We start from the raw sequence: 26,861 nt of genomic DNA on the forward strand, positions 1-26,861 counted from the left end.
TCGGCCTCAGTTTCCCCCTCTGGATCCACTCTCTACAGTCCGTTGTATTCCTGCTATTCTGTGATGAATGAGTTGAGACACATGGTTGCAAAGTTTTCCTGAGAGCTCAGTTTTCTCATTTATTAAATAGGGACAACAAGGGTCCGGCCTGTGGCTCACTTGGGAGAGTGCGGTGCTGATAACACCAAGTCAAGGGTTAAGATCCCCTTACCAGTCATCTTTTAAAAAAAAAGTATCCTGGGCCGGCCCGTGGCTCACTCGGGAGAGTGCGGTGCTAATAACACCAAGGCCCCGGGTTCGGATCCCATATACGGATGGCCGGTTCGCTCACTGGGTGAGCGTGGTGCTGACCACACCAAGTCAAGGGTTAAGATCACCTTACCGGTCATCTTTAAAAAAAAAAAAAGTATCTACATACTGTATGTATGTCCAACTATATGACATTATGGAAGAGGCAAACTATGTAGAAAGTAAAAAGATAAGTGGTTGTCAGAGGTTGGGGGGAGATAAAGCACAGAGGATTTTTAGGGTGAAACTACTCTATATAGCACTATAAAAGCGAATACATGTCATTAAACATTTGTCCAAGCCCATAGAATATACAACACCAAAAGTCATCTTTTTTAAATTAAAAAAAAAAAAAAATAGGGACAACAAAATCAGCCAGTTCTATTCATCTTGAAGGTTACTACTGTGGTCAGGGAAGTGACCACATCACTTCAAGGTTATGTCAGGCTTTGGCAAATGGGGAATCACCTCAACAAGGCGATATGCTCCTCCCCTGGCAGTGGAATGAAGCTGAAAAGAGCCTAAACTCCAAGTAAGAAAAACCTGGGTGAGACCCCCACTCCATCACCTACTGTGTGAATTTGAACAAGATGCTTCATTTCCCTATGCCTTAGTTTTATCAACTAACAACGGAGGCAATAATAATTCTTACTTCAGAGGTTGTAGAGCACAAATGAGAGAATGCAGGCAATATGCTTAGCACTGTGCCTGGCACACAGTCGAGTGCTTGATAACTGGTAGGACTTGTTGAAAACATGGTGGTGATGATAATTGGCATTTAGAGATTGGGATGTGATGGGGGCCAGCCTGGCTAGTAATGGCAATGTCACCGTTATCAATAATTTCATATCGGTTTGGTACTTGATAGTTTACAAAGATGTTCCAATCAATCGCTTTATGTGCCCTTCAGAGTACTCCTTAAGGGAGATGGGAAAGGAGGTCACCATCTCCATTTTATAAATGTGGTCATGAGTCTTAAGAGAATCCCGCTGGCTTGTCCACAATTTCAGCTCAGGTCTTCATGATTTGGGAGGTCAGCTCCTGGCCAGAGGTGCTATAGGGATCATCCGCTGTTTCTGGCAGAATTAACAGGGAAGTTAGGGACAATCGTTACCGTTACCCTGATTTTCACTCTGTAAACTTTGGAGAATGAGTGAGCACAGAGTGACTGATCTGGTGACCTTGCCAAGTCACAGAAACACATGTAGGCCTTGAAAGCCATATATTCAGTGTGATTAGGGGCAATCTGTCTCTCACCTTTGGGCCCACAATTTTTTTTTTCTTATTTTTAAAAATATTTATTTATTTATTTATTTTTTTTGCCTTCTTGTTTTTCTTATTTTTTATTTTGGGCCTAGGGTTTCTGATGGTCTAGGCCAAGTATCCCTGGTGTTACAATATATCCTGGCTGGATCCTGAGTCCTGAACAGCAAGATTCGTATTTTTTCTTTCTCTTCTGTTTCCTACTCCAAAAATGGATTTTCCCTTTAGTTGCTCCTCCATTGAGTCTTGATTTAGTGAACAAATTATCATTGAGTGCCTACCATAGACGAGGCACTGTCCCATGTGTGGGGATAGAGGCAAACACAGCATGTAGACATATGCTATGGTCTGAATGTTTGTGTCCCCCAAAATTCATGTGTTGAAATCCTAACCCCCAAGTTGATGGCATTAGGAGATGGGGCCTTTGGGAGATGACTAGGTTATGGAGGCTCCCCTCTTATGGATGGGTTGAGTGCCCTTATAAAAGAGATTCCAGAGAGCTAGTTCATCCCTTCTACCATGTGAGGACAACTGGAAGGTGCCATCTATGAATCAGAAACCAAGCCCTCACCAAATCTGCTGGTGCTTTGATTTTGAATTTCCCAGCCTCCAGAACTGTGAGAAATAAATTTCTGTTGTTTTTAATAAGCCATCCAGTTTATGTTATTTTGTTATAGCAGCCCAAATGGGCTAAGACAATGCTTGATCGCTATTGAACTTCATACCATCCTTTGACAATTCCCAAGGAGTAATAAGGAAGGTGTCTTTTGGTCTCTCTGTGGGATGAATGATTTTGAATGTGGAAAAATGCCTCTGCTATTGGAGGTGGCATGTGCTGAGAGCCCCGGGCTGGGGGTCAGGCTTGGGCTGTGGTCCCACCTCTGCCATGGCCTTGCTGTGTAACATCAGGCCAGTCCCTGCCTGAATAGTCCCTGACATTTGTAGGGCACTTACCTGGCCCATGTGTCATGTGCTCACAGGAGCCCAGGCTGATGCCAAAGTCCCTCCCTGCCTAGCGGTTGGCTCCTGGGTCTCGCAGGCCCGGGGAGTGATTTCTCATCTGGGCCCTGAGCACCAGGACAAAGTTGGGTAAGCACATCTGCTCCCCCAGACTCTGGCCTTAGGGGCCTCCTGCTGGTTTCTCCAGCTGGCACTAGAGCTGATAGAACAGGTTCCAGAAAGGCATCCCCTGGATACAGAAGCCAGGCATGTCCAGCAGTGACCCTGCACTCTGGTGAGTCCTCATGCTTTCCTTCAGGCAGGAGGTGGGGAGGAGTGGGGGTGAGAGCAGTCCTTCAGGGCACCCTGAGACTGTGTAGTTGACCTAGCCCCATCACAGGAAGGGTGGTGAAACTGAAGCCTGAGAAGGGCAGATTTCCCCAAGTCTATGCCAAGTGTCCTGGAGCTGTGTTAGAACCTAGATCTCCTGACCCCTTCCCCAACAAGTGTGTTCTGTGTGCTCAGCTGTTTCCTGGGCCTTGCTCACTGAAGTGGGGGAGGGTAAAGGGTGGCGCATGTATTCCTGGCCCTGCGCAAGGTGGCGTGACTTCATCCTGGTGCTATGGTGGGGAGGGGAGGAGTGTCTCTCTGTCAGTTTGTCACCTTTCTCTGTCTCCTTTATGTATCTCAGATAAGTTCCTGGGTCTCCTGCCCAAGTGACACAGACAGCCAACAGGTTGAGTATCCAGAGCAGGAGGGGAAGTGGAGGAGGGCAGGCTCTTGTGGGGACAGGAGGCCTGGTGAGTCCTGCTGTGCCTGATTCCCAGTGATGGAATGGCTCAGCTATGAGCTCAGCATTGAGCACCCATCCTATCCCCCGGCAGTGCCTATGTGGCCCAGGCTGGCAGGCTGAGCAGGAGCCTCTCTGTCATCCCTGGCCCCTGGCTCTGGGTGTTTGCAGCCTCACCCACGCCCTGCAGCTCTGGCCTCTGTCCCTTGGCCCTGGCACGGGGACTGGTTCGGCAGGTTTCACCACACCCATGAGCACTGCCATGGCTGGGGGCTGGGTGGGGCAGGCCTGAGGAGGCAGAGCTGCCCTGTCCTTGTCCCCTGCCCCCAAATTCTAGCTTCACCTCTGCCGCCTTTTCCACCATTCTCAAGGGAGGCTGCCTGGGGAGCTGGAAAGCAGAAGCCACACAGACTTCTAATCCTGGCACCACCGCTTACTTGTACATCATGCTTACTTGGTATATGACCATAGCTCCCTTTTTTTTTTTTTGCGGCTGGCTGGTAGGGGGATCCAAACCCTTGACCTCGGTGTTATCAGCACCACAATCTACCAACTGAGCTAACTGGGCAGCCCCTTGGTATGTGACCATGGCAAGTCCTTTTCCCTTTTTGGACCTGTTTCCTCATCTGTACACTGGGGCTTTGGGCTTAGTGATCCTCAAATAGCCACATTCTAGGACTCTAGTTAGAGCTCTGCCATTTTCTCTCCATCCCAGACTGCCTCAGGTTCCAGATGGGTAAAATGAGTGCCATGACCCTTGCTTGCTTCCTGGGGATGTTGATAGGATCAGCTAACATCCTAGTAAGTATCCAGTCTCCATGGGAAATGTTTTCTTTCTATAGTCTGGCTTGCCCTTATCTGACTCAAGCAGAAGGAGAGTATACCTAGAGGTGGGGCCTTCCCTAGGCCCCCTCCCCCACCCCACTTACCCTGAGCACATAACATACTGAGAACCAGGCTTTCTGAGCAGCTCTGTGATGGGGGCTGAGGGGAGGTAGAGAAGGGGAACCCAGGGGAAAATCCCCAGCACTTGCTGCCTCCTCTTCCTCCTGACCTTCGGATCAACCCAGGGTCTACTTCAGGGGAAGGGGAGAAGTCAGGAAAGTTCCAGCACTGCTGCAGCCCCCTGTGTGACACTGGGCAAATAGTTCGCTGGACCACAGTTTCCCTGTCTAATGGGGAAGAGCATACAGATAGCACACCCTCAGAAAATTGAAGTTCTGACAAGGTACAGATCAGAAGAAAGAATGTGAATTAGATAGAGAGGGCACTCCCGGCCTGGGATGGGGGTAGAGAGAGAAGCAAAAAAGGAACAGGGTATTAACATTTGCTGAGCACCTGTGTGCCAGTGCTATTGCCAGTTACTTTTTTTTTTTTTTTGTGGCTGGCCGGTATGGGGATCCAAACCTTGGTGTTATCAGCACCATGCTCTCCCAAGTGAGCTAAGAGGCCAGCCCAATGCCAGTTAGTTTGCATACATTACATACATGATCTGTGGTCTCAAGTCTCCTTTCTAAGCGGCAGCCCGAGTGATCCTTGTAAAACACAAATTTGACCATGTCCTCAGTGTCTTTGCTCTGCTCTTAGAATGAAACCTAAACTTCTTACTATGACCTGAAAGTCCTGAATGAGCTGGTTCCTGCCTCCCCTTCTCCAGCTGTGTATCTCTCCATTGATCATTTACTTTAGCCACAGAAGTCTTCTCTTTGTTCATTTAACAAATTATTTCCCACCTTAGGACCTTTACACATGTTCCCTCTGCTTAGAATTCTTTCTCTGGCTCTTTGCAGTCTCGACTCCTTCTTATCCTTCATGTCTCAGCTAATTAGGCCTCCCCCCTCCCCACCTTGCCCTGCTTTCTACCTCCGTCTCTTGATTCCTTCATAATGCTTATCACAATTCATAGCTATTTGTATATATTTTTTAATGACATGTTCATCCTTTACTCCACATAGCATGGCACACAGTAGGTATTCAGTAGTTATTTACACAGTAAGTAAGCATTTGTTGGATGAGTGAATGAATGAGTTGTAAGGAAATGAGAGTTCTGGGTGAGTGCCTGGTTTAGGGCATGGCTCTTAGTAGGTGCACAGTAAATGGTGGCTTTTAGTGAGAACCCACATGGCAGGGATGGTAAATGCCCCCCAACTTATTGTGGCTAGAGCATGCATGCGTGGGGGGTAGGGGATGCAGTGGGCACTTAAGGTTAAGAAGATGAGCTGGTGCCAGATCCTGGCAGTTCCTGATGCTCAGCCAAGGAGTTTAGACTTCCTGAAAGACAGTGGCTGGAAGCCATTGCTGGGCCATTAATATAACTATAAAGCTCTACTTCTGAGTGTGGGCTCAGCCTCTTTGTGTACTCAGGGGGCCATGTATGGTGGCGGGACAGGGTGGGGGGCAAACCCAGAGAGGAAGTCTGTGCCCTCACTGGTGTCATTCTCTGAGATGGGCTATTCCCACAGGACCAGAAGGAGGGAGCTGGGAGTGTGCTGTGTTTTCTGATCCCACATGGCTACTGCACTATTCCTGGGATCTGAGGATATGGGTGACCTAAGAGTCAAGTGCTTGGATTTATATTTGGACCCCTCCTCTTATCAAGTGTATTAGTCTGTTTCTGTTGCTTATAACAAAATATATGGAACTGGGTGACCTATAAAGAAAACAAAATTTATTACTTACTGTTTCTGAGGCTGGGAAATCCAAAGTCCAGGGAACACATCTGGTGAGGGCCTTGGTGGTGGTGACAGCAATGCAGGGGTCTCACATGGTAGAAAATGGCAGAGCAGAGAGAGGGACTGACTGTTCATGCTCCCCTTTTAAAGCCCTCAGAACCTGGCCACCATTATTAATCCATTCACTGCCTCATGGTCCTGAAATCTAATCACCTCTTCAAGGCCCCACCCTTTAATTACCATAGTAGGATTTCCCACCCTCTTAACACTGTCACAGTGGGGACCAAGCCTCCAACACATTAAACTTTGGGGGGACAAAATTCAATCCATGATATCAACCATGTGACTTCTACCAGGTTCTTTCACATCTTGATTCTCTTTCTTCATGTGTAAACAGGCTGCAATTAGTACCTGCCTCATAGCGTCTAGGTGAGGATAAATGAGGTAGGACACGCAAAGGGCTTAGCAGAGGGCCTGGCACATAACGGAGTACTCCATAATGGTGAGCTGTAACCTTTCATTCTGCAGTGGGGGGTTCAGAAGGGTTCCAGGTAGAGAGAACCACAAGTGCATAGACAAAAGCGCAGAGGCATGAAACAGGAGGGTGCTTTGGAGTGGCAGGAGTTTGCTGTGTGGGTTGGGAATGGCAAGAAGGAAAGTAGAGCAGCAGGTGGACCCAGATCCTGGGACTTTATCTGGAGGGTGATGAAGACACTGTAGGGTGTTAGATTGGGAATGATGTGATCGGGTTTCTAGGAGTGGGAGGATGGGTTGCAAGGGCAAGGCTGGAGGCTGGGAGACCAATGGGCAGCCTGTTGGTGTGGCCTAGCGAGAAGTTATGGGCCTAAAGTCAGACACGAGGAAGTGGAGAAGAGGAAACAGGTCAGAGTGAGCACTGGGAGAGTGGACAGAGCCTGGGGCCTGATGAGTGGGGGAGGGGAGGGGGAAGAAAGGAGCTGCATCCTCAATGGGTGGCTGAAGGGATTAGATTATAGAACTGAAATCAGGGACGATGCGTGTGGGTTTTGATGTCAACAGTCTGACTTTTCTGGGAATTGAGGAGCTTCCTGAGAAACCTCTCTTTATCCCCCAACTCTCGGTGTGGAAAACCTTTCTAAAATCTCTGAGTGATTGACTCCCCCCCACTGATGAGGAGGACCCTCCGTGGGGACTCTGTGCATACCTCCTAGAGACTGGGCAAGGGGGTGGCGGCTTGGCCTGCAGGTGACAAAGCTGGGGATTTTATTTGGAAGCTGTTTTTCAAAGTCCATCAGTTTTCTTGTGATTTTCTTCAAAGTGTGCTCAAAGAAGCAATCCCAGTTAGTGGAATGTTTTGTGTATTCCAAAGCTCTGGAGCAGGGCTAGGCAATTTTTCAAAAGTGGTGTAAGGTAATCCTGCCCATTCCCTCTCCCCATTATTTTCCTGATGAGTGTGGACTGAGTGCTATTTTTCCAGAGAATAGGTCTTAGGTCTTCTAGTTTAATTTCCCTTGCAGATAGGGGAAATGAGGCCCCAAGAGAAAGGGGATGAAACTTGCTCAGGTCCAATTGTGAATGACTGTCAGAGCTGGGCCTGGGCCCAGCTGCCTCACTCCAGCTACAGGCTCTCCCAAGGTGCTGCAGCTGGCAGTGCCTCTGCAGAGGAGTCTGGGGTGAAGTGATGAGCATCCGCACAGGCCCATGGCCCATCTCAGGGGCATTCACCTGTGGCAGTGGACCTCAGCAGACTAGAGAGGACTCAACTATTGTCCTAAGCCTCCAATTCTCAAGACTCATCCATACCCCACCCTCCAATCTGAGATGGACCCAGAGGCATGACTGGAGGTTGGGGGCTAAAACTAAAAGGATTAGATTGGTTCCCCTCCTTATGAGAAGAGGAGAGGAAAGTCCTGTCTGGGTGAGGTTGAACACAGTCCACATTCCTACTCCAGCTGATAGCACTGCTGAGGGGATGCCTTTGTCTGTGTTGCCGGGGGAACCAAAGTTTCTGCCTCTTTCCGGGCCCCTGATTGGCTCCTGCTGGAGCTTGAGCATTACTGAATGGAAGGGCCTCCTTTCTGCCTACACCCTCCATGGGATGAGAGACTAGAGCGAGGCTGAGGTCCTCATGGACCCTCAGAAGTGTCTGTGTTCCACCCTCTCAGCTCTAGAGTTGGTGGGTCTCTGTTCATTCACTCATTCATTTATTCCAGGCAGCATCGGATCCAGGCCCTTCATTCTTCTATGTCCAGGAAAGCTAACCTAAGAGTCGGGATCTGCATTCTAATCCTGACATAGCCACAGACTTCTCCCAGGGCTTCAGTTTCTCTGCCTGTAACAATGAAGTGATTGGGCTAATCTCTCTGGTCCTTCAAGCTCTGACTTCCCTGATCACACATCCCAAATCCTCTTCTCTCTGACCTTCCATAGCTCTCATCTAGCCTCTTGCAAGGCTTTTCTCTCTTCTAGGATTTTGTTCTTTCTTCTAGGTTTCCTTGTAAGATACAGGTCAGGATGGGGGTTGCAACCAGCTTTTAGTATTGTTTTGTTTTTTCCCTAGGAAAGTTGTGCTCTCTGAAGCCTCTCCTAGAAGCCCCAAATCCTGCAGCCTCTCTTGTCCTCATCCCTTCCACCTGGAGGAGTAATGAATTGTGCCCCTTTCCTGCTAGAGGGTTGGGCTGGGCTATGTGCAGAGCAGAGCATGCTGGGATGGGAGGAGGCAGTTAGAAGAGCCCTGGAACTCAGCAGTCCTGGATTCTAGGCCTAACTTGACTGCATGCTGGCTAGGTGACCTTGAGAGGGTGGTTCAGCTGCAGTTTCCACATCTATGACATAGGAATAATGTTATCTCAGGGGGTTGTTGCCAAGGTTGAGTGAGATGACACGCCTGCCATACAGGAGGCACCAAATCCCCTTCTCTGCTCTTTCTCCTAGAAAAGGCAGGGAGATGGGGAAAGTCCAGATTGAGGAGTGGCCTAAGGCTGCAAGACCTGTGGTGCTACCTGCCTGGCTTTAGATGCAGCTCATTCCTGGCAGTGCCAAAAAACAGAGAGAAAAAAGTGTTGCCTTGGGTGGATGATGTCTGAGTGGGGGAAGTCGTGTGTCAGAGCTAATGTTTGAATAACACTTTTAAGATTCTCCAGGGACCTCAAATGAGGATTTTTCAGATGAGCTGAAAATGGAGCAAAGTAATGAGACTGAACTCACTGGCAGGAAAGAGGGCAGCCTAATACGTACTGGCCCTGTCTTGGCCCAGCGAAGCTCATTACTGCAGACTAACCTGGAGCATGACCCATACATTTGGGCTGTGGGCTGCAGTGAGCAATGTCAGCTTCCTTAGAATGGGGTGTAATGGAGGACATCTGGTAATTACTCAGCTCTGCTTTCTTGTTGACTCACCAGATTGAGGGTCAGAGGCGGCTTCTTAGGTCATTGGCCTTCAGAGCTTGGTTTAGCTTTTAACTCTTTGACCCACCCTCCCTCCACCTCTGGGCTCTAGAATCAACAGCCTGGACTTGGTCACTGTATGTTATGGGTGTGGTGGGAGGCAGGGATGGGACATTGAAGTCAGACATGAATTTCTGGGGGACTTCCCTCCTTTGCTCAGGTTCACCGGGGGTCTGTGATGAGGTGGGCAGAGAGAGGGAGGAAGAGCAGGAGATAAAAGAAGGCTGGCGGGTATGTGGGGGGTGGGTGAATATGTGTCATTGGGGATGTGACTCTGGGCATGCTGTGTAGCTGACGTGAAGGAGGCTCAGAATCTAAGGGACATGGCTCAAAGAGGCTCAAGATGGGCCCGTGGAGTGAGTGCGTGTGTGCATGCCTGTGTGCGTGCGCACATGAAAGCACACGTGTGTGTGTTTGTGTGTGTGTGGCATATGTGTCCCCATGGAAGCACAGGTGGTAGAACTGGTGAATGGTGATGGACCAAGGGAGTCCTATCCTGAAGACACTGGGAAATCCCAACCAGGCCCTTCTGCCTGAGGCCTCCTCTGTTTTGCTTGGGCTGGGCTGGGTGTGGATGGTTGTGGGTGTGGTGCCTTAGTGCTTCTCCTGGGTGCCTGCTTTGAATTGTAAATGCTGCTCCTAGGGACACTGGTCATAGTAGAGACACTCTTTCAGACTCCTCAGTGGGGAATGTGCAGGGGTCGGTCATTAGATCCTTCTTGGCACCTGATTTGCATTGTGAATGCAGTTGGTGGGCATAGGAACAAGTGTCCGGTCACCAGTGGCTTCTGGGCCACCCAGACCCAAGGCTCAACACTCCTCTGAAGCCCTCTCTTTCCTTAGTCTCCAGGACACGGTCTCCAGGACACCCCACCCTTCCTTCTGGATTTCCCACTACTTCTCTGGCTTGCTATCCTTTGCCTGTTCCTCCTCCTCTCCTGGACTGCTCACTGTGTGTGTTCCTTAGGGCTTCATTGCAGTTATTATTGTTATTTTAATTATATATATTTATATATATATATATATATTTAATTACAAGAGTAATAACATGGCACAGAGATTTTGGAAAACAAAAGGAGGAAAAAAATGACTCCTGAGTATCACTGGGAGCTTGGCGTGTTTCCTTCCAACCTTCTTTCCTTTGCTCTTTTCTTGCATAGCCATAATCGTCCCTAGTGCACCTTCAGAGCTGTCCTATGTTCTTCACGTTATGATGTACTGGAAGCCGCCTTCTGTGTTGTTAGAGGATTCCACTAAATACATGACTGACTCGTGCCTTTTCCTGTTGATGGGCATTCAGGTTGTTTCCAGTTTGTGCTGTTATGAATAACACTGCAATGAACATTGCATAAAATGCTTCTTCTGTATTTCAGATGGTGGCTCATGGGATGAGGTTCCAGTAGGGGAATTCTGGGTCAAAGGCTGTGGTTGCCTTGCAGGTGCCCCGTAAATCTTGCCAAAGTACTGTGCCAGTGCTATATGGTTTCTCCAGTGTTCTGAATGAATGGGCAGGGACTGTTTTGATTTCTCTCAGGTCTGAAGAGCCCATTCCTTGTATGCAGGGGCTGTTCTGGATCATCCCATGTACTGCCCCGTCATTCATTGTAAGGTGGCAGGCAGGATAGGGCTGTAGAGTCAGGCTGCCTGGGTTCAAACCAGGCTCCTCTGTTAACCTCTTTGAATCTGTTTCCTCAGCTGCAAATTGGGCATCAGAGAGTGAGTCACCTCACAGGGTCCTCAGGAGGCCTTCTATCCATGTGAAGCTTGTAAGTACACAGCTAGCACTTGATCCCAGCACTCAATACATGGTGAGCCGTGATGACAGTGGTGAAGCCCAGAGAGAGGAGGGGCCTGTTCTGTGACCACCTGGTAGAGCTGAAACCAGAATCCATGCTTCTTGCTCTCTAGGTGGTATCTTTCCCTGATGCCAGGCTACCCCTGGGGATAGTGTGGGAGCTATAAGGTGGGGTCTTTCCCTTTCCTCCAAGGGCCATCCCCCTTTTCTGGAACATACCCTCAATGGTATCTTTGGGGTAGAGCTTGGGCTGCCAAGCCAGACCTCTTACCCAGAAGTATATTCAGGGGACATCTGGCCCCAAAGAGTCTCCCTGGCTGTCCCTTGAGGAGGGAGTTTCTCGTGGACATCGATCTGGAGGGAAAGATGGGCTCCAAGGATCCCTCCTGAGGTGGCTGTGTTAGTTTCCTAATGCTGCCCTAACAAATTACTACACACTAAGGGGCTTAAAACAATACAGATTTATTATCCTACAGTTCTGGAGCTCAGAAATCTGAAAGTGGGCTTTATGGGTCTAAAATCAAGGTGTTGGCAGGGCTGCTGGAAGAGAATTTGTACCTTGCCTTTTCCGGCTTCTACAAGCTACCCACATTCCTTGGTTCATGGCTCTCTTCCAGCAATGATAGCCCTTCAGCCTCTGCTTCTGTCATCACATTGTCTTCTGACTCTTACCCGCCTGCCTCCTTCTTTCACTTATAAAGACCCTTGTGATTACATTGGGCCCACTCGGATAATCCCAGATCATCTCTCCATCTCAAAATCCTGCACTTAATCACTTGTGCAAAGTCCCTTTTTGCCGTGAGAGGTAACATATTTACAGATTCTGGAGATGAGGACATGGATATCTTTGGGGGGCCATTATTCTGCCTACCACAGTGGCCAATACCACGGGTCTCTCTGGATTAGTGGACCCCCAAATCCTGTTTCAGTTGCACCACCAGCCTCCAAGGTGGAGGGAGGGCTCAGGGAATGCAGGACGAATATGCTGTGGTTGGGCAGGGGCATGAGAGACTGTTCCACCAAATTCTCCACGATGGGGTAACTCCGAGGGGAGGCAGTGTATGTGACAGTGTGACAAAGGTGTTCAATGAAACAAACACTAGAGAACATAACCCCTGGCCTTCAGCATTAGGACCTGTAGGTGTGGGACCCACTGTGACGCACTGCCACAGGAAGCCAAGTGCCCTTTCTGTACAGCAGCGTTGTGTGTGTATGTGTGTTTATGTATGTGTGCACTCATCTGCGTCTCTGCATGAATACTCTTGGGGGTGGCCAAGGAACAACTCTTTTAAAAAGGCCTTTTCTGCTCTTGTTCTAAGGAAAATAATTACACAAGTGACTAAGTTTATCCCTAATTATGTAATTACTTTATTATGTAGCTGGTGAGAGGGCCCGACTGTGCCTACGGCGCCACTCTGGCTGCTGGCCCAGCTAGCCTGGTCTGCCAAAAGAGCCCCTCCCTGTTTCTGGCCTGGACCCCATGAGGGCAAGATTGTTCCAGTTCCATTCTGGCTGAGGCCAGCTTTGGTATTTGGGGCCTGAAAGTCCACTCTCCTTTTCCCCCAAATCCACACACAAACACGGCTACTTGGAGAGTAAGAGCTTGTGCTTATGGAATTAAGTCAGTAAAAGTCAAGAGATCTGGGTTCTAGTTCAGCTTTCTCATTAACTGGCTCTATGACCTTGAACAAGTCATTTCTCTTTAGGTCTCAAATCTGTTGTTTGTAAAATGGGGACCTTGCCAGCTTTTACATTCCGTGATTCCATGAGGGGAACCAAGAGCTAGAGTTTGAGACTGAGGTAACTTCTTTCTACCTGCTGAAAACGTACCCCAATCACAGCATTAAAGATAGTAGCAGTAACAATAGCTATCATTTATTGAATGCTTACTCCATTGTAAGCATTGTAACAGCTTCTTTATTTATACGGTTGGCCCTCCATATCTGTGGATTTCACATCCATGGTCCAACCAACCACAGATTAAATTTTTTTTTTTTTAAATTGCATCTGTACTGAACATGTACAGACTTTTTTTCTTATCATTACTCCCTTAATATGGTATAACAACTATTTACATAGCATTTACATTGTGTTAGGTATTATAAGTAATCTAGAGATGGTTTAAAGTATATGGGAAGATGTGCATAGGTTATATGCAAATACTATGCCATTTTATGTTAGGGACTTGAGCATCCGTGGATTTAGGTATCCGAGAAGCTTCTGGAACTAATCCCCAATGGATACCGAGGGAAGACTTTATTTCTCTCGTTCTGTACTCAAATGATTAATTGAGGCAGTCTTTACAGAAGAGAGAACTGAAGTACTGATTGATAAAGTGACTTCCTCGTTGAGTGGCAGAGCTAGGATTGTGGCCTCTCCTCTCCTATAGAGATTGTCTTCCTCTCCTATAGAAATAAATGAAAGGCCACTCAACTAGGAAGTGATGGGGTTGGGATTTGAACCCAGGACTGTCTTTTCCCAAATTTCTTGCCCTTTCTATAGGCTACCTCCCAGAAGTAGGCTTATAGGGGATGACTAAACTTTTGAAATTTGAATATATAAACTTAAACTTGATACAACAAAAAATAGGGATGGCGACATAAATTGGAAACTACAAAGACCAGGGAGTTGGGTGATGCAAGGTTGTGTTCTAGCTTTGCTGCTGGCTCAGTGTGAACTTAAGCAGGTTCCCATTATCTCTAGGCCTCAGTGTTCCCATCTATATGAGGGGAGGGATTAAGATAGTTTCTGAAGGACTTCTTGATGTGCTGAGTCTAAGTCACCCGGTCCCAGGAGGTGCTCTGGGGCAGGGGGTCAGCTTACCGTGGAGGCCAGTGGGTAGTGAGTTGGCAGCCCTGGTTTTCCTATTATGTTCACCCCCATGAAAACACAGGCTGCTTAGACTGTGTTCCATGGAGCATCTGCAAAATAGCTTACCCCAGCCATGGAGCTGTGAACGAACAGAGAGTGGAGGAAGTCATTTCCAGTCAATTCCTGCTGCTCCTGCAAGGCTACTGCCCAATCTGGGCTCTTAGCTCTCTCAGGTGTTTAGGTCTGGCATCTGCCTTGCTCCAAAGACTGTATTGGACCAGTAAGGCACAAGCAATGTGTCAAGTCTGTCTGTGGGGGTCTGTGGAAGGTACCTAGAGGCCTAAGCATAATGAATAATAAAAGCTACTTCGTGTTTTCTAGCATTACTACCCGCAATGCACTTTCCTTACAGTCTTACATTTAATTCTCTTAAAGCCATATGAGGTAGGTGTTATGGCCATTCCCACTCTGAAACTTAGAAATCTAAGTAATTTTCTCCAGATCACACAGCTAGTGAGAGATAGAGTGGGATTTGGGATTCTGACTCCACAGTCTCCTTGGCCTTAGGTACTGATAACATGTGGGCTGAGCAATAAGCAAGAGGTCAAGAGTCCGCTTTTTTGAATCCCCATTCTGCTTACCATCCATGTTTCCTTGGGTGAGTTACTCCATCTATCTGAATTTTAATTTCTTTCTCCACAAAATGGATATAATAATACCTGCCTGTTAGGATTATTTTAAAGATTCCTGAAATGATGGGACAGTGGGACAGTCCAGCATTTGGTAGGAGGTCAATAAGGGCTTTTTATCCTTTTCCCCTCTGCCTTGTCCTACATACCTGAGCCATGCTTTCCTCCATCCCTGGAGCTCCTGCCATCCTAGAGGGCTCCCACACACAGTTCATAGCACAGGGCCTTTGCACATGCTGCTCTTCTGCCTGTTGTTTTAAAGGTAGACTTCCTTCATATCTGGCCTTTGATCCTTTCTTGTTCCCTTGAAGGGAAAGAGGGGTGAGGCAGGTTCTTCCACAAGCCTGTTCTTCAGTGATTACCAGAACTGTCCCTCGGTACAGGCAGAATTGAGGGTAAAGGGCAGGGCCTTGAGCACCCTGGAAATATAAATCCCTGTGGAAAATTTCCTCCATTTGGGCTTCACAGCTTTGGAAGGGTGTGTGTGTGAAGTGTGTGTCTCTCTTTGGATCACTCCTTCTCCGTATTACTGTGGTCTCACTTGTTTAGTTCTCCGGATTCATCTCTTAATCTTTTACTCTTTTGTTTGGTTTTCTGTCTAGCACTTAAATTTTTTTTTTGGTGGCTGGCCAGTACGGGGATCTGAACTCTTGACTCTAGTGTTACCAGCACCGTGCTCTCCCAAGTGAGCTAACAAGCACTCCCCACAATTTTTTTTTAATTGTGGTAAAATACTTAAACCTAAACTTTGCTGTTGTAATCATTTTCAACTGTACAGTTCAGTAGTGTTAAGTATGTTCACATTTTGCAACCCTCACCACCACCCATCTTCAGAAGTTTCTTATCTTGAAAAACTGAAAATCTATATCTGTTAACTCCTCATTTTCCCCTTCCACCAGCCTGTGGCAACCATCATTCTACTTTCTATCTCTATGAATTTGAGTAGATACTTCATATAAGTGGAATCATAGACTATCTTTTTATGATGGGCTTATTTCACTTAGCGTGATGTCCTCAAGGTTCATCGATGGTGTAGCATGTGTCAGAATTTCCTTCCTTTCTAAAGCTGAGTAGTACTGCATTGTATGTATAGACCACATTTTATTTATCGATTCATCTGTTGATGCACATTTTTTTTGCTTCCACTTCTTGGCTATTTTGAATAATGCTGCTATGGCCTTGGGTGTCAGTATCTCTTTGACACCTGCTTTCAATTGTTTTGGATATATACCCAGAAGTGGAATTGCTGGATCATATGGTTAGCTCTTTTTTTAAGCCACTATTCCAGGAACTGGCATATATACTGCCTTATCCACAGCTGAGAAAATAAAGGTTCAGTTGGGCTGGCTGTTTAGCTCAGGAGGTTAGAGCACAGATTATAACACCAAGGTCAGGGGTTCAGATCCCCATACTGGACAGCCGCCCAAAAAAGAAGAAAATAAAGGCTCAGAGAGGTTAAATTATTTGCTCAAAGTTTCACAGCTGGGAAGTGTTGGAGCATCAAAGCCCTGCTTTTAACCATTTTGCTATGCTGCCTCCTAGTGGCCTCTCTCTCTCCACCTGTCTATAGAATTTTCTGCCCCTTGATCTCTCTCTTACTCATGCTCACGTTTTTATTCCCACTCCTGCCTTGTGTGTGTCCCCTCTCTCTGGAAACTTTGGGCAACTTGAGTAAAAGCTATTTGACTGGCAGAAGTTTTTGCGAGTTGGAGACCTACAGAGGAAGGCCTGTAATTTGCTTTTTAATCATAGTTATCTGGGTTTATAGCCGACTCTCCCCCAACAGCTGACAGGATCTCATTTCGCTTCATGTGGTGACTGGCTTGTGGAGCCACAGAGAGCCAGCCCAAGAGCGTCAGCTCCCCAGGGGCAGGGACGCTGTACTCCCCTGAGGGGCAGTATGGGAAAGGAGAGGGCCCAGCCAGCTAGAGTGGGGTTCTCCTGGTTTGCCGATTTCCTGGCAACAACACAGAGGCAGACAATTTTATAGAAAAATGGAGAAAGAGAGGCTACTAAGTGGGTTTCCGTACACTTGTCTTTTCCTGACCTTCAACACTGTCATAACAAAATATCCCTAAGTTTGGGTGATTTTACTGATTTTCAAAGTTCAAACCAGACTTAAAATTTGCATGCTAATCAACCATGTATTTGTCATCCTTTTTTCTTTATTTTAACTTTTTTATTCTGGAAAATTTTGAATTTTCTACAGAAAAGTAGACAAAATAGTATAATGAACTTCCATGAATGCATTGCTCAGTTTTAGCAATTATTAATATATAGTCTCAACCCGTCTATCCAACAACATAGAAATTTAAACTTTCTTCATTCACAGCACTAGCTCAGTGTATCACACCTAGTAGTTGCTCAGTAAATAAACAGATGTTGGCTGGTTACAAATCCTTTTCCCTCTCTAGGTCTCAGTTTCCCCATTTGTGCAATAAGGGTATAGGATCTAAGAGATGCAGTAGTCAGATGATTTCTAAGACAGGTTTTCTAAGAGATGATTTCTAAGAGGTGCAGTGGTCAGAGCATATATTTTGCTGTCAGTCACACTTGTTCAAATCCTTGTTCTGCCGTTTATGAGGTAGGTGTCTTTAGGCAAGTTAGGTCTCAGTTTTCTCATCTATAAAATGGGGATACCAGCGTCCACTTCTCAGGGGTGGTTGTGAGCATGCAGTAAAGATAAAGTGGCTGTTTTGTTGCTTGTACTTTTATTATTGCTATTTTGAATATTAATATTCTGGGGGGGAAGAATCCATGTTTTTCTTTTTTTTTTTCGTGACCGGCACTCAGCCAGTGAGTGCACTGGTCAGTCCTATATAGGATCCGAACCCGCGGCGGGAGCGTCGCTGCGCTGCCAGTGCAGCACTCTACCAAGTGCGCCACGGGCTCAGCCCAGAATCCATGTTTTTCAAAAATGCAAAAATAAATTGGAATTGACTAGAATACAAGCCCTAGGATTCAGCTTTTTTTGTTCCAGTCAGCATATAGTCAGAAGCTCAAGAAAAGGACAGTGTAGCTGAAGCCATTGCCTCAAATATAGAGCTGGGACCAGGCCCAGAATGGGGGCCACGCAGGCCGATTTCATTTTCTTGCCTTCCCTCCCCTGCCATGCATGGGTGCCATAACCTCCATGAGGTAGCTGGCTGCTCCCTCCCTTGGTGAGACAGACCTGAGCTGGAAGAGCCCAGAGGTGGAGAGAGTGGCGCTGCTGGATGTCTTGTTGCTAGGAGACCAGAGGAAGCAGCAAGGACCCGTTGCCAGACCCAGGAGGGAATGGTAGGCTGGTGTGGAGATGCAGGGCACGTGGCCCCAGATGGGCTTTTGTGGGATTCTGAGCAGGGGACAGGAGTGCAGCAGCTGGGAGGAGAGGAAGGGGACAGGAAGGGCTCTGTAGACTATGGCTCCTTCCTTAGGCTGTGACCTCCAGATGAACTGTTCATTTCTTCCATTTAATTCCTTTTATGTTAAAATCAGATCTGCATTTGAATCCTGACTCACTGTGTGACCTTTGGCAAGTGTTGTGCTGCTACCCTTGCTGCACCTCAGTTTCCTCATCTATACAATGGGTACAAGCCATTATGAGGGCTAATGGAAACGTGTATAATAAAGTGTTCCATGGAAAGGAAGACATAATATAAATGTGAGGGTTCACTACCCTCTGATCTTTATTATAATAATTATTTTTCCCCCTCACTGTAAAATGAGAGAATTGGATTCTCTCGGTCTAGGTTAGATTCATGGACAGGGAACCTGGGAGGGGACTTCACTGTGGGGGCCTGACTCAGGCGACTGTGAGGATTGGCTGGATGGCCAATTAGTGAAACTCCAGGGGACACTGAGGAGGGCAACAAAGTTCATAGCCAGAGAGGCAGTCCAGAGGGAGATTGTAGTGGCTGAAAGGTGGGGACTCTGGTGAGGAAGGACTCTGAATGGTTCAGGCCAGAAGCTGTGAGTGAGGTGAGGGTAACAGGTCTTTCTTACATAAATCATATGTTCACACACATATACCAGAAAATAAGCAACAAAACAAAACACAGCCCAAACAAACACAAAAGAAATAATTGCACTATCATAAAACAACCTCTGGTAACATTTAAAAAAATATTTCCTTCCCGTTTATTTTTTTCTATGCATGTACACATACATACATATTTTATAGATATTGGGTCATATGTTACATACTATTTTGTACCTGCTTTTCTACTCTGTATTATGTTATGAACATTTTTACATAGCAACATATAGCTCCTCAACATTATCTTCTAACAGTTGCATAGTAAGTATTTCAGCACATGTACATATCGCTACTTATCTAATATAGCCAATGTTGTGGGACATGTATTAATTCCATTTTTCCACTTTACTCTTTTACACAATTCTCGGACAAATGTTCTTATAGCTACATCTTTGTGCCATCCATTGTTCCTTGAAGATGAACTTCTTTCTTTCTTTCGTTTTTAAAAAGATGACTGGTAAGGGGATCTTAACTCTTGACTTGGTGTTATCAGCACCACAGTCTTCCAAGTGAGCCACAGGCCGGCCCAGATAAATTTCTAAAATAGAAATTTTTGAGTTAAAAGGTATGTACATTTTTAAGGCTTATCATGCACTTTTTCAAAGTTTCCTCCAGAGAGATGAAACCAGTTGATAGCTGCATTGACACTGTTTGAATCTGCCCAATTTACTGGGTGCTGATTGCCTTCATTAACCAGACCACGGTGGCATGGGGGGTGGGAGGCTCACTTGTATGGATTGGGGAAAAAGAGAGCCATCAGTAGCCATGCTAAAGAGACTTTTGCAGAGAGAGGCCCTTGGGTGGCCTGGTGGGGCAGGGTTGGGTTGGGCTGTGTCGGGGGGCTTACATGGCATGGGCTGTACTGGTTCAAGCTTTGTTGGCTTGACTGTATTGGTCAGGGAGGCTGTGCTGGGTGGTTGGTCTGGGTTGGCTTCACTGGCTCAGTCCCAGTGGTCTTGCCCCTGGTGTGATCCTACGCTCAGCCTGGTATGATCAGCGTGGTCACCAATCCAAGACATTCATTCTAGAAGTTGGTGTGGCCTCCTTGGCCATGCTGACAGGCTTGTCCATTCACGTAGTGGAGAGTGATTCATCAGAGCTGCTGGTGGCTGCAGTAGTTCTGACAGAGTGGAACTGTTCTAACCATCCTGTCATTCGGCCTCTAAAAATAACTCTTCCCTGTTCCGAGTGACCGCACTGCCAGGTGTCTGAAGGTGCAGTCCCTTGGCTGTGGTTATGTGAGAGAGGGCATGTGCATGGATGGGTGTGTGTGTGTGTGTGTGTGTGTGTGTGTGTGGTGTGTTGGGGTTAGGGGTGGCATCTGGGAGCCTCTATCGGTTGGCCTCTGAGCCAAGGGATTTGGGGTGGGGAAGAGAGGCAGGTCAGGCTTCTCCCTTTCTATTCCCTTCTAGCTGGGGAGAATCTGTCTACTTTGGAAAGCAGCAGAGACAGCCAGTGGGGGCAGGTGTGTCTTTCAAGACTGTGTGCCCACTCCCCACTGAGCAGGGGAGAGACAGCAGGAGAGGGAGGGAGACTTCAGGGGCAATATGGCAAGGGGTGGGGACAGGCTCTGGGAGGGAGCATAGCATTTAGACTATCAACAATCATATCCTATGAAAGCCCATTTCATATCTCATCTTTTTGGTGAAATCTTTAACACAGGTTTCCTTTAAATTAGATACAGAATACACACAAATACAGCTGACTGTTTAACATGAATGATTAGAGACCATCTAGCCCAAAGGTCTTAAGCAAGTGTCCATGGATCCTGGGAGTGATCTATGCAAGGGCTTCATGAGGTCTCTTGATGCCTGAAATTATAATAAGGGTATGTATGTGTGTGCACATGTGTGCTTGCATGATGTGTGTGTGTCTGCACTCATTCCCATGTGCGTTTTTGTGAGAGAAGCTCTGTAGTTTTCATTGCATTTTTCAAAGGAAATCATGACCCATAAAAGGTTAAGAACTATGCTAGTCTGCCTCCTCACATTATAGGTAAGGAAATTGAATCCTAAGAGGAAAATGACTGCCCAGGATCTCAGAACCAAGGTTAGAATCCAGGTCTCTTGATGCCGAGCCCAGCATCCTTTACCACACAGGACACCATCCTCCCCTGGCTAGTTCCGAGTCAGGATCCAGCTACTGCAGGACCATGGTATTATGTCCCATGCCCTCTTGGCTGGGATGGATCTGACTGAACAGGCTTGAGGTTTTCAATAGCAGTGGGCAGCTGAATGCTCACCTGCAGACCTTCCCATTCCCAGGTTGTCTTGTAGAGGAAGATGCATGGGGTGTCTCCTGACTCACTCCCTTAGAGGGCATCTTAGCTTGAGACAGTTAAACCTACCTCTTGTGCCTTGATGTTCTCCCTCTGATGGGATGTCCCCTTGACAGGAAGTGCCTCTGCCTTCTAGGAGAGGAACTGACCCTCTGCTCCTGGAGAAAAGTAAATGGAATGGGTGCTACGGGAGAGTGGGCCTGGGAATATTATGTGATGGGCAGGCAGAGGTCATAGCTAACTGTAAGAGACAGAATGCTGGCCCATTGTATATGGGAGGAATTAAGCTGCCATAGGAGTTTATATGAAGTGGTACATGAGGATTAAAAACGATAAGTAATATTCATTGAACACTTACTGTAAGTCAGACACTCTTCTAAGACATGTACATGTATTACCTCCTATAATAACCACATAGGGTTATTATAAGGAAAGTGAGACACAAAGATATTAAGCAAACCTAGTAAATGGCTGAGCCAAGATATGAAGCCAGGGCCTCTGACTCCAATATAGGGTCACCCTGGAGCCAAAGTGTGGGCTCCTTTCAAACTTAAGCATGTGTTGGAATCACAGGAGGGCTGGTGAAAACACAGATTGCTGCTACAGACCCCCTAGTAGTCCTGGGTGGGGCCTGCACATTTGCATACTAAAGAGCTCCTAGGTGATGCTGCTTCTCCAGGGACCACACTTTGAGAACCATTCCTCTGCTTCCTGCTGGGAAGGATGAACCGGGAGAAGGGAGGTGGTTATCAAGCTCACCTGGGTTATTATAATGTCCCACCCTGGTTCCAGGCCTCTCCTACCCTCCAGTCACTTACTCTTCACCAGGGACAAATTAATCTTCATCAAGCCCAGCTCCAGTCATGCCTTTGCTCAAAGTCCTCTGGAGTCTCTGTCATTGTCTGCCATTGCTGTCCAGTAGAACTCTCTGCAATGATGAAATATTCTATATTTGCACTGTCGAGTATGTCCAAAATTCACATATGGCTATGAACTTTACAATTTATTTCATTTTCTTAAAATTTAAATAGGCACATGTGGCTAGTTGCTAGACAGTGCAGGAAACCACTTGGTGGGTCATTCAAGGCTCTCATTGGCACCATCTGCCTTTCTAGCCCCAGCCTCAACCCTTGCATCCCACCTGTGGCCAGTTTCCTGATTCAACCCTGTACTTTCCAACCACAGTGCCTTGTTTTATGCTATTTCTTCTGTTTAGATCGTCTACCCTTAATGCTCAACTCAAATGCTACATTTTCCTTGAAATCTTTCATTCCTGTTCCTCTCTAATGTCTTTGTCCTCTGAACTCCCCAAATACTTTATCCTTTTCTTACAACTCTTAGTACTTTTTGTCTTATATTGTAGTTGGCTGGTGTCAGTATTTTATTTCTTTTACTAAACTGTGAGCTTTCAGAGGGTGTGACTGTTTTCTATAGAGAGCTCCTGCTTCCTACCACAGGTCCCTCAAGGCACACAGAGGAGCTCCAGAAATCCTCAAACCTTTGCACTGGTGCATTGGTGATACAGAGATGGGTATGGTACCTTCCCTGTCAAGCTGCTCACAGGCTCCCATGAGTGTCTGATTCATATCCAGAGAACCACTGAAGCAATGGTCATTTTGTACAAGGAGAGAAAAGCCACAGAGGGCTCAGTTGGCGAAGGGAGTCCAGCAGAAGCTGCCTAAGCAGAAGGCTGTGTTTACACACACAGACGGCTACTCTGCTCAGTCTGGCCTGGTGCGAGGAGATGGGAACATTCAGACATCACTGCCTGGCTGCTTCGGGAAGTTGGGGATTAACCAGTGATGTAGCTGCTGGTATAGCCGTCTGGCTCCTGCAGATGGATGAATGAGGAGAGGGTTGCAAAGACCGCAGAGCAGTACCAGCTTCTGGAAGTGGAGTGTTGGCTGGATGGAGTGGGCACCTGAGGTGGGGATGTGAGTGCAAGCAAATGTTTGTGATCTGAGCCACGGACAGCAGGTGAAATTCTGCTAGGCCTGGCTTGAGGGTTTGTGAGGTCTTCAGACCAGTCTCTGCTCAAAATGGATAGATGGATGAAAGGAAAAAAAGAAAGAAACAGCTTTCTAGCTTTGGACTCTAATACTAAGAGTAGTTCACACCCTGAGGATCTCTAGCATGTATTCATCTCTGGGACAAAAACATTTTTAAAAAATAAATTTTTAATTGAAATTATAACATAAACACAGAAAAGTGCACAGACCATAAGTTTACACATAACTGTGTGACTTCCCTCCACACAAGAACAAAACATGTCAGCATCTCCACAGTAAATTTGTGTTAAGCCACATGCATGCAGGATTAACAAAGGAGCAAACACAGGCTCTGGAGTCAGTACGCCTGGGATTGAATCCTGGTTCCCCTACCTACTAGCACTGTGACCTTGGACTAGTGACTTAACTTTAGTTTCCTCCCCTGTAAAATCAAGGTGGATATATAATTTCTGCCTTATAGGGAAGTAAGAGATTTAAAACTGAAAATGTAGGCAAATTGCCAGGCACAGTGCCAGCACATAAATGGGGACTCAAACACTCTCTGCAATTATGATGCTGATTGATGGTGATGCAGCAGCATCTTCTGGCACCTGGGACCACAGACACACACACACACACACTGCCTCTCACTGCTCCCAGTCTCTGTATGATACTCTCCAAGAGCTCTTCTGACTGCAAGGAATCTGTGATGCTGTGATGATACAAATCTCAGCTGACACTTCAGGCACCCGATGGAGGCTGAGTGGAATTCTGTATTCAGTGGGAACATGGCCAAATTTTTCATGTTCGGGCCCCGGGAATGAAGCTCCAATACCTCCTAGGGAAGGGCTGATTTCCCAGGGAGGGCAGCTGGAAGCATGGGGACCCATTAAGAAATATAGCTGAGGTGGAGTTGGGTTTACGGAACTCAACCTCGGGAGTGTCTTGGCATCCTGGGTGAAATTCTGACTGCCACTTGCTCCCTGACCTCTGGCTCTAGGAGTAAAGGTAGCCCAAGGGACACACACCGTGCACTGGGCCCTCATGGGGTGAAGGATGAAAAGTGGCCCCTACCCTAAAGCACATAGTGCAATGGAAGTTTAAGACCCTCTGTCAAGTCACACAACCCAGGTCTGGAGGGCAGAGTCCAGGAGGGAGGGAGAGGCCAATAGGTTATTTCTAGATGTGAGGGGTTGTTGCAAAGAGGGGGGAATCAGGAAAGACTTTCTGGAGAATGCTTGGAAGAATGACCATGGGAAAGGCAAAGGAAGTCTCCCAGGCAGAGGAATGAATCAGCACGTGTAAAAGCAGAGGGGCAGGGCAGAGCCGCTGTGCCCTGGGGACCCAGAACTGGTCAGTTTGATAGAGCACGCCACGTGGAGTCTGAGAATGAGGCTAAAGAGCCAGGTGAGACCAGGCTGGGAAAAGTCTTGAGTCAGGCCAAGGTGTTAGAGTTGCTTCATCGGAGAACGGGGAGCCACTGAAGGGTCTTCCACTGAGGAAGCAGAGCAGGACCAGTATCTCTTGATGTGCTCAGTGAAGACCAGCCTGTTTTTAGCCAAAGACAGCAGTTAGTTGTCCAAGCCACTGGAGTGGGCTGTGAGAGCCTCTGGGGTGCCCAGCCCTGTGCAGACGCCTGGCTGTGGGTATAAAGGAGGAAGAAGGGTTGGGGCGGGAGGCAAGGTTACTGCCTTTGAGAAATGGCAGTCTTGCTGGAGACGTCAGAGAGCCTCATGAGAACCCCAAATTCAAAAGTGGAGACAAGGACAAGGTGATGGTCCAGGAGGCAGAGAAGGAGAGATGGGCTCAGTGGAGCATGGGTGGAGGAGGCAGAAGGTGGGCTCCCTGGGGGGACTGAGGGAGCTGCAGGGGCACCCTAGGGGGGTTCACCTGAGGTAGAGAAGGGAGCACTGAGCTTGGCAGGCACTACACAGAACGCTCTGTGGGTATTATCTCATTTCATCCTCATAGCAGCTCCAAGAGGTGGTGCTGATATTATCCCCATTGTACAGAGGTGCGAACCGAGGCTTAGAGAGGTTAAGGCCTTGGCCAAGGTTACACAGCTCCTATACTAACGAACATCCCCCATTCCTGCCCCATCCCCAGAGGTAACCAATGCTCTTAGGCTCTTCAACAACACTATGCTAGATATGGAAAAGCACTCAGTACTATGTGACCTGCTGTGTAAATTGGAGGCCTTGTCATTATTCCACCCTAGAATAGGACCTAATGCAGGAGTATGTGGTTCCCACGGTCTGGGCTGGAAGGTTCCAGGGGAGGGTGAAGTCCCTGAGGACTTCAGTGCTTCAGGAGGCTTCCTGAAGGAGACAGAGGAGAGAAGGTGTAGGGAGCAGCTAGAGGGGAGAAGTCCATACCAGGTGGGCACTGCTGCCCCTCCACCCTGCCTACTCCCTCTGCCCAGACACAGCAGCCCTACAGTGCCTTCCAGAGAGTGCCAATGATCGGTGAGAACAGCCTTGTTAGGCAGAACTTCCTAGGCCTCTGGGTCACGCTGCTCTGGAAAGTTTGGCTCTGGTAGCTCCTTCTCTCTGGCCCAGCACTCAGTTGCCTGGGGCTGCAGCTCAGCTCCCACTCCTACCCCGCCAGGCCCTGCTACCCTCTGGGGCCCCAGCCAGATGCCCTGCAGCTCTCTTGTCCTGGAATACCCTCCTCCCCTTGACCTTGCCTTTAACCCAGATCAGCTTAGGTGTCCTCTTCTCCAGGAAGATTTTTCTGATCCTTATCGGCAGGGTTAGGACCTCAGAGTATCTAAACCTGTGCTGACCAAAAAAACCCCCAAAATATATAATGTGAGCCAAATATGCAAGCCACGTATATAATTTAAAATTTTCTAGTAGCTGCATTTTAAAAAAAGCAAAAGGAAACAGATCAAATTACTCTAATGATACAATTTATTTAACCCAATTATCTATAATATTATCATTTCAATACAAAAATTATTATTATTATTTTATTTTATGTTTTAAAAGATGACCGGTAAGGGGATCTTAACCCTTGACTTGGTGTTGTCAGCACCATGCTCTCCCAAGTGAGCTAACCGGTTATCCCTATATAGGGATCCAAACCCGTGGCCTTGGTGTTATCAGCACCACACTCTCCTGAGTGAGCCACGGGCCAGCCCTTCAATACAAAAATTATTAATGAGATATATTACATCCTTTTCTTGGTACCAAATCTTCAAATTTCAGTGTATATTTTACATTTACAGCACATTTCAATTTGCACAAGCCACATTTCAAGTGCTCAATAGCCATATGTGGCTAGTGTCTATCATATTGATTAGCACAGCAGTCCTAGAGGCAGGGAGAAGTTTATAAGGGTTGAAGATCAAGGTTTGGCATCAGACAGATCTGGCAGTCACATCCTGGCTGTGCCATTTATTAGCTGGGTGAACTTTGGGAAGTTGTTAACCCCTCTGAGCCTCAGTTACTTCAGCTGTGAAAGGGATTAATAATTTCAGTGCCAGAGAATTGTTTTAAGGATTAAAAAATGAATGTGTGTCTAGTGCCAGGCACAGAGGAAACACTCAGAAAATGGTGGCAATTAATCTAGTACCCTGTGATGTGCTGGTTAATATGTCACTCCCCACCACTGGACTGACTGTAAATTCAAGGGCGGAGATTGTATACAATTGCTTCGGCCTTCCCCAGTGCCCAGGATCTGGCTCAGCATGAAGGGCATGAACATCACGGCTTTCCGAATGAAAGATAAAGTCCTTGGGCTGGGAGTGCTCCCCACCCTACACTGCCCACCCAGGAGTCAAGGGCCTCTGGTGGCTGGAAGTTCTGAGGCCACTGACTACTTGTGGGTGACCTTGGTCAGTTGCTGCTTTGCTCAGGGCTTTGGTTTCCTCTTTTTTTTTTTTTTTTTTTTTTAAAGATGA

The 26,861-nt window shown here is 47.2% G+C and overlaps 1 protein-coding gene across 8 annotated transcripts in view; it reads left to right on the plus strand.

The window, feature by feature from the left end:
- Positions 1 to 26,861, plus strand: part of EPB41L1 (erythrocyte membrane protein band 4.1 like 1) — a 121,324-nt gene that overhangs the window by 23,727 nt on the left and 70,736 nt on the right. The window contains exon 1 of one of the 8 annotated variants that reach the window (XM_063094257.1): positions 4,003 to 4,081. The exons of 6 other annotated variants lie outside the window; for them this stretch is intronic. The gene's annotated coding sequence lies outside the window, so the exon portion shown is untranslated. Of the gene's footprint in view, positions 1 to 4,002; positions 4,082 to 11,072; positions 11,145 to 26,861 lie in introns of those variants that run through there. One more of the 8 variants, XM_063094296.1, reaches the window with a different exon arrangement.

This window comes from Cynocephalus volans, chromosome 1 (genome assembly GCF_027409185.1).
Source record: "Cynocephalus volans isolate mCynVol1 chromosome 1, mCynVol1.pri, whole genome shotgun sequence".
Lineage (NCBI taxonomy): Eukaryota > Metazoa > Chordata > Mammalia > Dermoptera > Cynocephalidae > Cynocephalus > Cynocephalus volans.